The sequence below is a fragment of the Bidens hawaiensis genome, unplaced genomic scaffold, assembly GCF_021521415.1.
Source record: "Bidens hawaiensis isolate Kalapana, Puna unplaced genomic scaffold, B.hawaiensis_p1.1 tig00004124_1, whole genome shotgun sequence".
Lineage (NCBI taxonomy): Eukaryota > Viridiplantae > Streptophyta > Magnoliopsida > Asterales > Asteraceae > Bidens > Bidens hawaiensis.
Window position 1 is genome coordinate 2,137,202 of NW_027491244.1, and position 14,279 is coordinate 2,151,480.

The 14,279-nt window shown below is 33.6% G+C and overlaps 1 long non-coding RNA gene across 1 annotated transcript; it reads right to left on the reverse strand.

Annotated features, from left to right (window-relative positions):
* Nucleotides 1–10,557: 10,557 nt before the first annotated feature.
* LOC143625585 (uncharacterized) lies at nt 10,558–11,462 on the reverse strand. The gene is made up of 2 exons (XR_013152298.1): nt 11,275–11,462; nt 10,558–10,764 (listed from the first exon to the last, which is right to left on the reverse strand). It is a non-coding gene; the product is annotated as an uncharacterized LOC143625585 (long non-coding RNA).
* Between the last annotated feature and the right edge of the window lie 2,817 nt (nt 11,463–14,279).

The following is a 14,279-nucleotide window of genomic DNA, read 5'->3' on the forward strand; positions in this document are numbered from 1 at the left end:
CCGACCGATGGCGGATTATACATCGGGGCGCCACGTATTGTTTCATTACTCGTGACACTATTTGGGTGTCAATATTTAATAAATACATTTTCATTGCGCACGCGCAGAACACGAATCGTAAAGTAACATAAATCATATCATAACTCAAAATATCCAAATAACATAATTCGTCTTGTTACATTTTAATCTAGGTCCAAAGAAAAAGAAAACATCCTACGTGTCCTTGAGATTCCCAAAAGCAGCTACAGCAAACCTGAACATGTGTTAAAATAAAACGTCAACACTTGCGTGTCGGTGAGAAATCAAGTTTAATAGATATAAATAGATAATAACAAACACTGCGCGCAACATGTGCTTAACTGGGGTTTAACATAGGGTGTAATCAGATTGTGATCAAGCCTTAGATCATAGCTCATAGTTCAATCCGTGCTCCCAATTGAGCACAAAAACAAGAAATCATACGTGCATGTGTAACAAAACAAGAAAACCGTAAACGATAGGTCTCCCGTGTTCATCTAATGGATCCATGAAAACTTCGTAATAGGCCGTCAAAGCGGTTAATGAGTCACACATACAAATAAACAGCCAAGTAAACGTCCATAACACATGGGGTTTTGCGCACATAAATTTCATAAACAAGTTTAAGACTCAAGTTGTACGAACACATGAACATCCCAAAACATTAAAAATAAAAGGGGATTAAGTACGAGATTACTCACTTGAAAAAGGTGTGTTGAAAGATAATGCAAGAACCAACTTTTAAACAAGCACAAGTTAACCTATAAATAAGAGGTTATTGGTTTAACGATTGTTTTTATGTCTTGAATATATGCAGTAAGTATCGATTTCTGTTAGTTAAACAAATTAAAACAAACTATATATTTATATTTACCGAGATTCCGGGCAGAGCAGAAGAGAAGACGGAGGCAAAGAGAGGAGTGGCGCTGCTGAGGAAACTACGACAGAGAGCAGAGGGAGAGAGATTTGAGGAGTGTTGTAGTGTGTGTAGTGTTAAAAGAAAATAGTTTTATTTATAGGAAAACCCTAGGGAACACAATCCCTTAAAAAGGGGAAAAGATCTTAACAAAGCACAAGAAAACAAAAGCAAAAGATATCAAAAGATATGCCGGCAGCTGCAGGGGATGGGGAAAAGCTGACAGGTTACAGGTAAAGCATGGGAGGAGTCAGAAAAACACTGTTCAAGACATGCAAAAGAAGATTTCAAAAGATTATGTCAGTCACTTTTTCTGTCAACCAATAGGATTGGTGCGCATGCTGCGCCGAAAGTGGCTTTTCGGACAGATGTCGGAACTGACCTACAGTGCTCATACAAAAGATAAGATATTTCAAAAGCATACAAGCTGACCTAAACAGAAGAAAAGACTTAAGGTCTAGCGCGAGAAGATTCGAGCGCGCGCGAGGGCGAAGGCAGACAGAGAACAATCCTTAGCGCGCCGCGGGAAGAACTATAATCCTTAGCGCGCCGCGGGAAGAACTACAATCCTTAGCGCGTCGCGGGAAGAACTACCATTCTTAGCGCGCTGTGGGAACAGTTCGCCTCGCGTATCGCAGGAACAGTTGGTCTTCGCGCAGGCTTCCTTGTAAGGAGTCTGGCGCGTGGAGCTGCGCAGACATCCTTAGGCGGGAAGAACCAAAGGACAAGCAAAGAGTTAAGAGAAAGGGTTCAAGGCTTAAGGGTTAAGCAGAGGGGCGGGACGGCGACAAGAGAGAAAAGAGGCGGGACGGCGACAAGAGAGAAAAGAGGCGGGACGGCGACAAGAGAGAAAAGAGACGGGACGGCGACAAGAGAGAGAAAGAGGCGGGACGGCGGAAAGAAATTATTATTATTAGTAAGTAGTATATAAAAAATATATATAATTTATTTAATGTTAAATTTTACAAAGATTAATAATCAAATTTTAAATTATAAAAAGAATCGGATTCGAAAACGGGTACCTGGGTCGGGTCGGATTTGGGCAGTTGTCACAGATTACAATAAAGTGGCAGGCAAACGGGCAACAAGCTGCGCCGCAACTCCCTTTTGAACAGCAAAGCCAATCCTGTTAAAAACGAAGCTTTGGGACCTAGAAGCGGAAGAGGTTCCGTGTACGACGCGCTGAACCCTACTCAAAAATTTCACAGCCTCTGGAGCCAGAAAACCAAATGTATCAAAGGCAAATGGTAGAAAGACATGTTGATTATCTAAACAAGCTTTCTCGTGTTTAACAACTTTGCCCGATTCAGCCTTCAACGCAGCCTGACCCACAACAAACCCACGGTCCCTGAGCCCAACAAGAGGAGACACTCCTGTAAGATCCACACAGGCGTGTTTCCCCCCTGCCCACCCGAACACAAGAATATCAGCTGGTCGTAAAGTAGACCTCCCTTCAATAGGATCAGTGAGAAAGTTAACAGGGGCCTCCTTTTTAGCAGAAATCCCTACCCGTTTAAGAACATCACACAGAACATCCCTAACTAGATCATGTCTGTATTTAAAGCCAGACAGTTCTTTGCAATGCACCGCATGGTCACCAAAAGAATCCAAACAGACCTTACGACAAATTGGGCAAGGTTCATCCGTCGGGAACATAGGGATCATTAACCGGTACTTAAGGATAGCCCGATACTCCAAACCCGACATACGTTGGCCTAATCCTTCAATGGGGATGGCCGTTAGAAAATCCTGAGCCCGAGGAGCCCGAAGGCATTCCAACACCGCCTTTTGGCGAGAGGATAGATCAAACTTCACTTCTAAACTCTTGACGATTCCACTAAATAAGGCACTCGCCACAACATGTTAGGCTTTAGGGGGGCGGTGTCCTTATTAGAGAACCCGCTAAGATCAAAATATGGAAGTGAAGTACGTAAACGATCCATCGCACACCCATAATCAGAGTCCAACCCATAAATATCACAACCCCGAAGAATATGGTCTTGCAAACACCACGACTGTGCTCTCGAAGCCACAAAAGCATATGTAGATACATCCTCGGCCGAACAGAGACCCAACCCCCCATAACGGATCGGAAGTGATGCCAACCTCCATTGGAGATCCCCAAAGAACGGACCTCCACAAACCACGATGTCCTCAATCGCCCTTCGAAGACCATTGTCAAATATAGAAACAGCTTCCCCCACATACATAGGTTGGCATCTTCTCAAACCGAACAAAAGCTTGGCGACTCACATACATGAGCGAAGCAAAAGAAGCTCGCATTGAACGAAGAGGAAAGACGATGACGGGTCGTCGCTGATGGGTTGCCCATGGGTTACTCGAATTATGCGGGCCGATCGAATATATCAATTAAAGATTAAAAAGGGAGGCGGTGGATAATTTTTAAATGTGAGAACATAATTACTGAGTTTTGTTTGGATTTGTTTTTATGATTTTTTTGAGTTATCACGTTTCCTAGTTCATGTTAGTAGTATATATACAGTGGGTTCAAATTTTGATTATCTTTTGGAAAATAAAAGGTTTGTTTTTGACAATCCACAATCGTCTCGTTGATGGTTTTATGATGACAAACTGTGGTAGCAACAGTGGTTCTATGGTGGTTGTTTCAAATAGGAGAAAGAGGTTGAGATCTTGTTACTAAAGAAAATGGCATGGGTTGATAGTGGGCCCCACTGTTTTGTTATTAGTAACTTGGTTTTAAGCCTTTGTATTTGATTTGTCAAACGATTGACATTTGGGTATTTTACATATTAAAATTTTTACATTTTCTTAATATTGAAATAATGTTTTAAGATATTAGTGGTGGGGCCAGGAATTTTATCCTATGGGTTCGAGATTTTTTGGTACCCGGATGTATCAGGTCGGATCAGGTCAATCATTTGGTTAGATAAATAAAATGCAATATCATTATTATAAAAAAATGTTTATCGTCAACATTTAATAAAACACAAAGTCATATTAAATAAAAAAGATATATGTAACATATTATAATTGTTCCATACGTGTTTTCATGTTTTGAAAACGATTCATAACATATTCAATCGTGACTTTAAAAAAGAACTCATTTTCAATATAACAAATTAAAGTATCATGCATATAATCGTCACCCATCCGATTACTTAAATCATCACTCATCCGATTACACATCATTCATGTTTAGTTTTTATTTTGGTGTTATGTTTAAGAATGTTAATTGAGTTGGGCTTATTAACTCATTGTATGAATAACTTGAGCTTTTCTTTATAATTTATATACGAATTATTATTTGTCCATTTATGATGTTTGTTAGTAAGTTTTATAGTTTTCTAAAGCTTTTTTATATTTTATAAAAAATAAATTCATTTCTAAAAAAAATTACTAAATTTTTCATCATCCATGGGTTCGAACGTTTTATTTTGTAATGATGCTGGGTTCGCTCGCTGAAAAAGAATGGGTTCACTCATTAATTTAATACTATAGGTTACGTTTAAAACCGAAAAAGACCGGGTTCGGTCGAACCGGGTACTCAACATGTGGCTCCACCACTGAAGATAATATAAAGTCAATTATTGGTACCTAAACATAATAAAATTGTTTTATATGATCAATACGAATGTAAGTTAAATAGTGTTTTACAAATTGTAACATTGTAACAAATAAATATTGTATTTATTCAATGAAATTTAAAGTACACACATAACTATATATCTATTATAAATATAGGTCACTAATTGTTATACGATAATGGTTTGTAAATCATTATTTAACTAATTTAATAATTTTTTTTCGAACTATAAAAAAATATATTTAATGGTTTATAGGTTTTTTTTAATTATGGTTAAACTTACAATATCTAATATATCTAATAGTAAAATGAGATGTAATGGGTTAGTAAAAGTTATTGTGATTTAAATTAAATTAAATACCTTTTTTTTCATATTGGTTATCACTAATGGGTCATATCGATTAAAACCATAACCCATGGATAACACGAATTAAAAAGAGTGAAGATTAGAAAATATACCTTTTTTTTCATATTGGTTATCACTAATGGGTCATATCGATTAAAACCATAACCCATGGATAACACGAATTAAAAAGAGTGAAGATTAGAAAATATGAGTGAAATTAAAGTTAAGATTGAATGTGGATAAAACACATCATCATTATTTTTGTTTATTAGTATATGAAGATTATGTTGTACTAATAAGGATAAAAGAGTAATTTGATATAGAAATGAGAAATATCTAATTAATGTATAAAAAATGTATTATATAAATAGAAGTAAAGAAAAAATGTATTGACTTTTATGGTAAAGTTAAAATACAAATGGAGACAAAAATGAGATTGTGAAAAGGATTTGTGTCCAAAAAAAAAAACATAACTTAAAATATAAATAAATAACCAAAAAGAATTAAAACACCAAAATGTTTCCACCATCACCCCCCCACAAAAAAAAGGATGAAAAGACACAATGTCGAGAAAAAAGACACAATGCCGAAAATAAACAAACAACACAATGATAAATAAAAGACACAATAAGTCGCAAAATTTAACAAAATGTTGAATAACATATAATAATATAACACAATATCAAAGAAAATACACAACAATGAAAAAAAGACAAAATCAATTATGAAAATAAACACAAATAAAAAGACACAATGATGTTTTGTCCTCAACATTGTGACTTTTTCGAATTTTTTTAAAATGAGGAAGACGGTGGAAACATTTTTGCATTTTTTACATTTTTCATTTCTTTATTAAATTTTAAGTTATGATTTTTTTATTAATTTTTCATTAACTTTTTAATGTTTTTTTGCTATAATTTTTTTTCATCATTCTTAATTTTGTCCTCTTTATAAAATAACTTGAGTCATAAATTTCAATATAAATTTAAAGATAAATGATAAGATGAGAATCCAATTACACAAAAATATACACGCCTCCCAACAAATTACTAAAACGGTGAAAGTTCTAAAAATAGCAAATGTCACTTTCTTTAAGTACAACAAAAATTCACCAAATAAGACTTAAGAAAAACTTGGTACATGAAATGCTAGTTAATTCATTCTTATAAGACTCAGGGGTGTGGGGGCTTTAAAGGGGGCGCTAGAGTTCCTTCGCTCGCGCCCCCAGGCGCTAACACCACACCACCAAGGGCGCTAGAGGGGCGCTAGAGGGGCGCTAGAGGGAGGCGTGAGCAGGGTAGCGGGAGAAGAGAGAGAGGAGGGCACAAAAAAATGCCTCGTTTTTAGCAAAAAGAGCCGTTGGCTCATTATTAAATTAAAAAAAAAATATTTTCCTATATAACTATACTCTATTTCACCCATTTTTATACCAAAACTTTAAACCTTCACCCAAAATCAATTCATATTATCAACTTTTTTTTAAAAAAAATGCCTCGTTTTTAGCAAAAAGAGCCGTTGGCTCATTATTAAATTAAAAAAAAAATACTTCTATATATACCTATACAAATAAACAATCAAAACACACAACAATTATACACCTTTCCTCCTAAAATCCTCTCAAAATTAACAAAAAAAATGTCGTGGTTCTCGTCTGATTCCGACTCCTCCGAAGAGGATGATTTGCTTCTTCAAGTAGGAGGAGTTTTGACCGCAACCGTGGTGGATCTTTTGCAAAATCAAGCCCAGCAACCTCGAGTCCCGAGAGTTAGAGCACCACCTCGTGATCGTGATCGATCGGGTGCTAACGATACTTTGATTAGGCATTATTTTAGCCCTCAACCGGTATACGAGGAGTCGGATTTTCGAACTCGTTTCAGAATGAGCAGACAATTGTTCATGCGTATAGCAAGTGATTTAGAGGCACGGTATCCCTTTTTTCAACAAAGGGAGGATGCTAGGGGTCTCCCCGGTTTTACCTCTCTTCGAAAATGCACGGCTGCTATCCGTCAATTAGCGTACGGCATTTCGTCGGACGCTTTGGATGAGTATTTACAGATGTCGAAAAGGGTTGCACGTGAATCCCTTCATTTTTTCTGCCAAGGTAAAAAACATTAATTTTAGTTTTTATTAAATATTTATTACATTTTTGAATATATATTATATGTTTATAGATTATTTTAATGCCTATAACTATAGATATATATATATACTTATATCGTATTTATATACGTAGGAGTCATATCGATTTACTCTCGGAGATATCTGCGTAAACCTACAATGTATGATATCCAACGCATATATGAGGTGCACGCAGAAAAACATGGTTTTCCTGGGATGCTAGGTAGCCTCGATTGTACGCATGTTGGATGGGCTATGTGTCCAACGGCCTGGCGAGGTCAGTTCCACCGTGGTGATCATAAAGGGCCGACCATTATACTTGAGGCGGCGGTGTCACAGGATCTTTGGTTTTGGCATGCTTTTTTTGGTGTTGCTGGGTCAAATAACGACTTTAATGTTATCGATCAGTCACATTTGATCAACGACCTTATCGACGGGGTTGAACCACCTCAAGCTTTTGTTGCAAATGGAGAACTCTTCAAGTACGGGTACTATCTGGTCGATGGTATTTACAACGAATGAGCTTTGTTAGTGAAAGCTCTTACAGATCCAATCGCCGATAAACGGAAGTATTTACGAAGAAGCAAGAGTCTGCTGGAAAAGATATTGAAAGAACCTTTGGAGTTCTGAAAAAACAATATCATGTGCTGGCCCGATACGTTATTGGACTCGGGAGAGGATATGGACGTCGTCTACATGTGTCTGATCCTACACAACATGACGTTAGAAGACGAGGGCAAAGCTATCTGCCAAACTACCAAGGTGACATTCCGCCACAACCGTTCACAATCAGTGATCAACAAAGACTTCATAACATAGCAAATATCAAGAGCCGTGAGACACACGGGAATCTTCGACATGAGTTGGTTGAACATTTGTGGGCGAGGCGACCCGATGATCTTGTATTAGATTAGTGTTATTATTAAGTATTATTGTTTGTTTAATTTTTAGTATGTTTTTTTTTGTAATTTGAATTTTAGATATTAATGTGTTTTTTTATTAATGTGTGTTTTTTTAATATTTTATGTGTTTTTTTAATAATATGTTGTTTGAATATATTTATAAAAAAAATAAAAAAAAAAATTTCGCTGGAGCTCCTGTTGGAGCCCCTCCACACCAGGGGCCAGTGGCTCCACCAGGGGCTCCAACACCCCCCTTATTCAGTTTCTCTCTCTGTCACATGTCAAAATATTATTGGTTCTTGGCTCTGCTGGAGCCCCCACACCCCTTAGTCTAAGGCTAAGGGTAGGGGGCTTGATCCACCCTCAAGTGATCCAATATATTTATGACATGTAGGTGATGATGTGACACATGATCAAGCTCCAGAGGATGTAGTGGGGCTTGATTAATCCACCCCTAAGTTTTTGATCCAACCCATGCCCGACGACTCGTTCAAGCCCCGTGGACCGGTCCACGGCGGTCGTCCGCATCCCCGTCAACGGCAGGAGGGTAGTGGTGTGCGCGGCGGCCACGTCGTCCATGCCCCACTACCCTCACCCTAATGCTACCTCAAAACCTATTTCCATCTTTTTTTCCCTTTCAAATTTTATTTTATTTTATCTTACTATAATAATAAAAAATAATTCATACTATAATAAAAAAAATTCTGGTTAACACATGCCAATCCCATATTGATTCATGATCATATTTTTCCTTCTATAATCTTAATCTATAACCTCATTGGTTCTAAATATTCATAGCTAATACAATTTTTTACTTAATTTATCAAGTAAAACCAAGTTATTTAATTGCTTTTTCCCGTAAAAAAAATTATAATTATGATTATATCATGTGATCAACCTTTCTATATTTATAATATAAACATATTTTCTTTCCTTTCGAGAATAATTATTTCAACCTAAAAATTTTCAAAAGTGTGACAATTATAATATGCATATATGTGCGTTAATTCACAATAACTGTATATATATGCCATAAACTTTTATCTCCGTATTATAATAAAGTAAAATAATTGTGGATACTTTTCATCTTTTGGTTAATCCTCACAATTATTTTCCATCAAATACTAATATCTTAATTGACCCTAATATATATAATAAATCAGTAATTATTCATTTTTCTTTTACACTCTATTTATATTATATTTATAATTTTTTATGAAAATAAATATTAACATGTTATACTACTATATATTTCAAAATATTCGATGATCCAAAAATTAAAAACAAACCATGTTTGTCAAAAATTGAAAAGTATATAATTTCAAATATCATTAACATATTATACTACGTATATTGTAGAAGATTGATTGTAAAGACAAATAAAACTCAAATATGCTTTCTTTTTACAAAGTAATTTTTTTAATTATTAAATTATAAGTATATACTTAAAATTTGATCCATTTTTTTAATTATCCCGTTTATTTATTATTATTATTGTTGTTATTATTATAAATTGTGATACAAATTTATAAATTATAGATATATGCTTTAAAATCTATCCATTTTTTCCGGTTAATTTAGTAAGCTATACACATACACACACACACACACACATATATATATATAATATATAAACGAAAACATAAAAATCCTACGTGTCGTGATGTGGTCGCTCCCCCTTTTTTTGGAGTCATCAGATTTACTTGATTTTTAAATGGAGGCTTCTCATGCATTTGACCCGAATTCATGGGTATAAGTCTTACCAAACCCAGATATTCCTTAAACGGGTTATAACATCTCCATAAATAAAAAATTATTCTCACAAAATTATTGATGTAAAAATCATATAAAATAGGATATACTAAAAATTAATATCTTATTAAGATATATATATATATATATATATATATTATTTAAATTAAAAAACCAATTTGATAGTAAAAATAATAAACAGGTCTTGGGTCTCGTCAAACCATAAGTATATTATTAACTTTCATAAATATTATTTATAAATAAAAAACCAATTTTATAATAAAAGAAATAAACGGGTCTTGGGTCTCATCAAAACCATATAGTTTTTAAACCGAGTTATAGCATCTCATTTATTTGTCAAAAATTTATCATCAAACCATAAGTATATTATTAACTTTCATACAATAAAATATAAATACAAAAAATAAATAAATATTAGAAGAAATAATATAAAACAACCCCCGTAATACAGGGGATAAAAACTAATATATATATATATACATATGGGAGTGGTTATCCTAAAAAGATGGATGTGTCTAAAAAGTGTATAAAGTGATTTGGATGGTTAGATCTTGGTTGTTAATGGTCAAGATTGAAAGATGGAACAAATTGAGGAGTGTTGTATTTTAAAGGGTTAGATTGGTGTGTTAAAGGGTAGTTTATTCATAGTAAAACTTTTATGCAATAACTCGATGTATTCCAAAATATGCTTAATAATCAAATATCTCTTTATTATTCAAACCAAAAAAATCTATCAATTAGTCAAACCAAAAAAGACTTTTATTCAATCTAATATCTTTTCAACCGTCATAGCTATTCAAAAACTAAAACACACTATCCAACAACAAAAAAAACTAACATTTATTAATAAAAACACACCGAACTAAAACACACTATCCAATATCAGAAACACGCTAACATTTAATAAAAATACACGATGAGCATAAACTAAACCACAATAATCATGATCCATGATACATATGAACTAAAACAAGAAACACTATAACAACACAACGAACTAAAACAATTTATTTGCATGCATAAACATCTATGTCAAATCGTCCCCATTATGTTTTTGTTCTTCAACCTTGTGGTTGTTGTGTTTTATTTTTAAAGGAATTTTACGGTCTCTGAATGTCACCACCACCTATCAACATAACAAAATTTTAGTATTAAACTGACAACTATATCAAACAAAAAAAAATGAACAACAAACATTTTAATATTCATCTAGTACAATGTAGATACATAATTCATTTTATTAAAAGAAATATATTATACAGGGAGTATAAATGAACTTCATCCTCACAAAGCAAAAGTCAATACTCACAAAAATTATATGACCAAATTGCTAAATATATATTGACTTCATGAACAAAAACCGAATTACTTAACCCAAACTCTATAATTAACTTTTTACAAAATTATCGTACAAAGAGAAACAACAACGATTATAAACTAAAAAAGAAAGGTCGATGATTGACCCACCCAAAACTATATTAGTTTGACCAAAATCTCAAAATAATTTATATAGAAAACTAAAGTGCAAAAGAAATCGACAGTAAAAGAAAAAAAAAGTCATCGGCGATTAAGGGGTTAATTTTCAGAAACAAACTAAAATAAATTATAGACCATCAACACAATAATCAAAACTAACCTGAAAGATGTTGGACCGAACCACCCAATCGTGTAGCTTTTGGCGGCCGTGCTCGGACCATTCCGACACCTGATTATGGTGGTCAATGGTTCCGTGTCGGGTTGGTGGCAGTCGTCGACTTGATTGGTGGCGGTGGTTGGTTGAACGTCGGTGGTGAGAGTACGATTTTTATTTTGATTTGAAGAGAGATGGATCAAGTTTTAAGGCATGGATGATTATGGGTATGTTTGGCAAAACTAGCTGGTGGCTGGAAGCTGGTAGCTGGTAGCTGTAGCTTTTTAAATATTTTTAGGTGTTTGGCAAAGTAACACAAGCTTTTAATAAAACTAGCTGGATGCCCACGTGGTGCGACGGAATGGGTGCACAACCTAACATCAACCGCATAATCAGTGTCGGTACATGATTCACCTGATGAGTGTTCATACATAACCCGAATGTAGACGTGTAATTCATTAAAAGGCAGCAAGCGTGTAACTGATGTCAAAAATAAAAAAACAAAGCTGAAATATATAGTAATTTCAAATAGATAATTTTTAAACCAATTTATTTTGATCTGAATTTCATTCTGAACATGCATTGTTCTAATCTGAAACATGTTTTGACCTGACCCCTTTCGACTCTAAAGCGTACCGACATGAACCGAACTAATTTAACCCTTTTCGTATCGACTCGTTCTGACCCTAATTTGGTCTTACACGTGACTCTAGCTCACTTAATTCGACTTGTTACCGATCCTAACCGATAATCACCTAGTATGTTAATTTTTTAAAGTTAAAGAAGTATAATAATATCATACTCAAATTAAAGAGAATAAAATGCTCATTTTTATGATGTAATTTGTTTAAAAAATTATTAACGTGTGAAAAAGTTACGGCCCTTAAAAAATCGTGGGGTAGTTAGTTTTGAATAAGGGTTAAATGTTTAACTATTATATAAATTAACAAAAGTATATAGAAGTTCAAGTACCAAACTTGTAAATTAAAATGTAAAAGCTTGTAGCTAGCTTTTTCTCAAACGCTAGTAATAGTAGCGTTTAAATATGGAGCCTTTTCTATCAATCTAAAATCTTAAAGCTACCATAATCAAACAAATCTTTTTATTAAATATGAGTTTTTTCTTAAAAGCTTGAAGCTCTTAAAAGCTCCTAAAAGCTCATTGCCAAACATACCCGATATAAATAAAAGAGAGAGAGAAATAGAATCTGGATGTGATGAAATAAAAGAGTGAGAAATAAACATTTTTCCCATCCTACCCTCAAGTGTTATGTTTAATCCAGTGGTTTCAATTACTTCCTACATTTTTTAGGAAATACCAACTTTTTATTATAACCTTACTCTCTCTCTATATATATATGTTAAAATATAAGGATAATATATATTGATATACCAATCACTTTTAGACATAACAAAGTTTATCATATTCAATTTCTTAGTTTTTATCAAGGATTGTTTCGGGTTTTTTGTAGAACTTAAATTTGAGTTTTATGAGTCAAAAGTTGGTAAATAGATTGTTTGGTACAAGTTAACTATATTTTGGTCAAAATTTGTTACGGGTCAAAAATGAGAAATTTGAGTATTTTTAAAAGTTTGAGAATGCAGTTAGATTTATCTTTAAATTTGGTACGGGTTCAAAGTGTTGATTTGAAAAAATCAAACGGATGAAATTTAGAATTTTAAACATGATTCGGGTTTCAAATTTATTTTCAAGCGCATTTTTGGAAATAATTAAAAGGTTCGGGATTTGACAAGTTGACTATTTTTCTCCCGACTATTAAAATTTAAGAAAATATTGTGAACCCTTTCGACATGTCACCCCCATACCTATCAATGTTTTTAACTTTGATCAAATTTGAAATATTTATGTCAAGACTAACTTTTCATCTAATAGTGATCAGAACATTGTATGGAAAACGTTATATGTAATACATTTTTTCATATACATTATATAGTTATTTGCTTTACTTGTAATTTGGATCATCTCTTGTGTGACACGGGCCTAAAGCTAGTTAATAAATATAAGATGTGCATTCGTCAAGCATCTTAACATTTGTTTAATTAATATATAAGTGTTTCGTTTCTTTTTTTTTTCTTTTTAAGAATCATAAGATTTGACCAAAAAGTAAGATTAATTAATGTATATTAATACAAATTTAATAATCTGAACTGTTTTTACAACCCTAAAAAATTTTTATTAGTAAAAGTTATATGTTTTTAATTACTGAAATATATTATTATTTAAGGTTTAATTGTATGAGCCCACGAGCTTATTTATATTTACTTTTCTTCATATCAAAATAAAAATATGGTATGTCAAAGACTTAGATTTAAAAAATGGGAAGTCTTGTATTCAATCTTGATATGCGACAAAAAAAAAGTTTCAAGTTAAGCTTTGAGGTTTTATCACCTATGATAAGTTTCCTATAGAGAGTAAAATGATAATGATTGTGTGGGCCAATGACCGAGATGTCGTTAAAAAAATAGTGTTGATTATAAGTGTCTTTATTTGTAATTAATTTGTATTTTTTAATTTTTTAACTCGAACAAATATGTCACTAAAATCATAAATCATTTACAGCTTAATGGCTAGCTTGCATATGTATTTTCATGTTCAAAAAGTAAAGGACTTGAAACTCAAGAAAGGAAGGATAGCAAGAATACGATTTTGGCCATTCATAACTTGGAGGCCCGCTATTTTAGACTAAATTTTACCTTATTACAGTAAAGATATATTTTGTCTATGAAGCACGGGGACAGCACTGATGATGTGGTACCCGTCTCGGGGACAGAAACGCGACGGAAATGTTTCTTAAACGAATCTGGTTAACGGGGACAGATCCAAAACCGTATCAGGGACGTTTCCGGCGACCCTCTAGCAAATTCCGGCACCAGAAAACAGGAAGAAGAAGGAAGAAGATAGAGGTGGAATAAAATAGCGGCCGGAACATTGCTTTTAAGTTTTTAGGGTTAAACAAGTTTAATTTTATTAAAAATTAACCTTGCTATCTT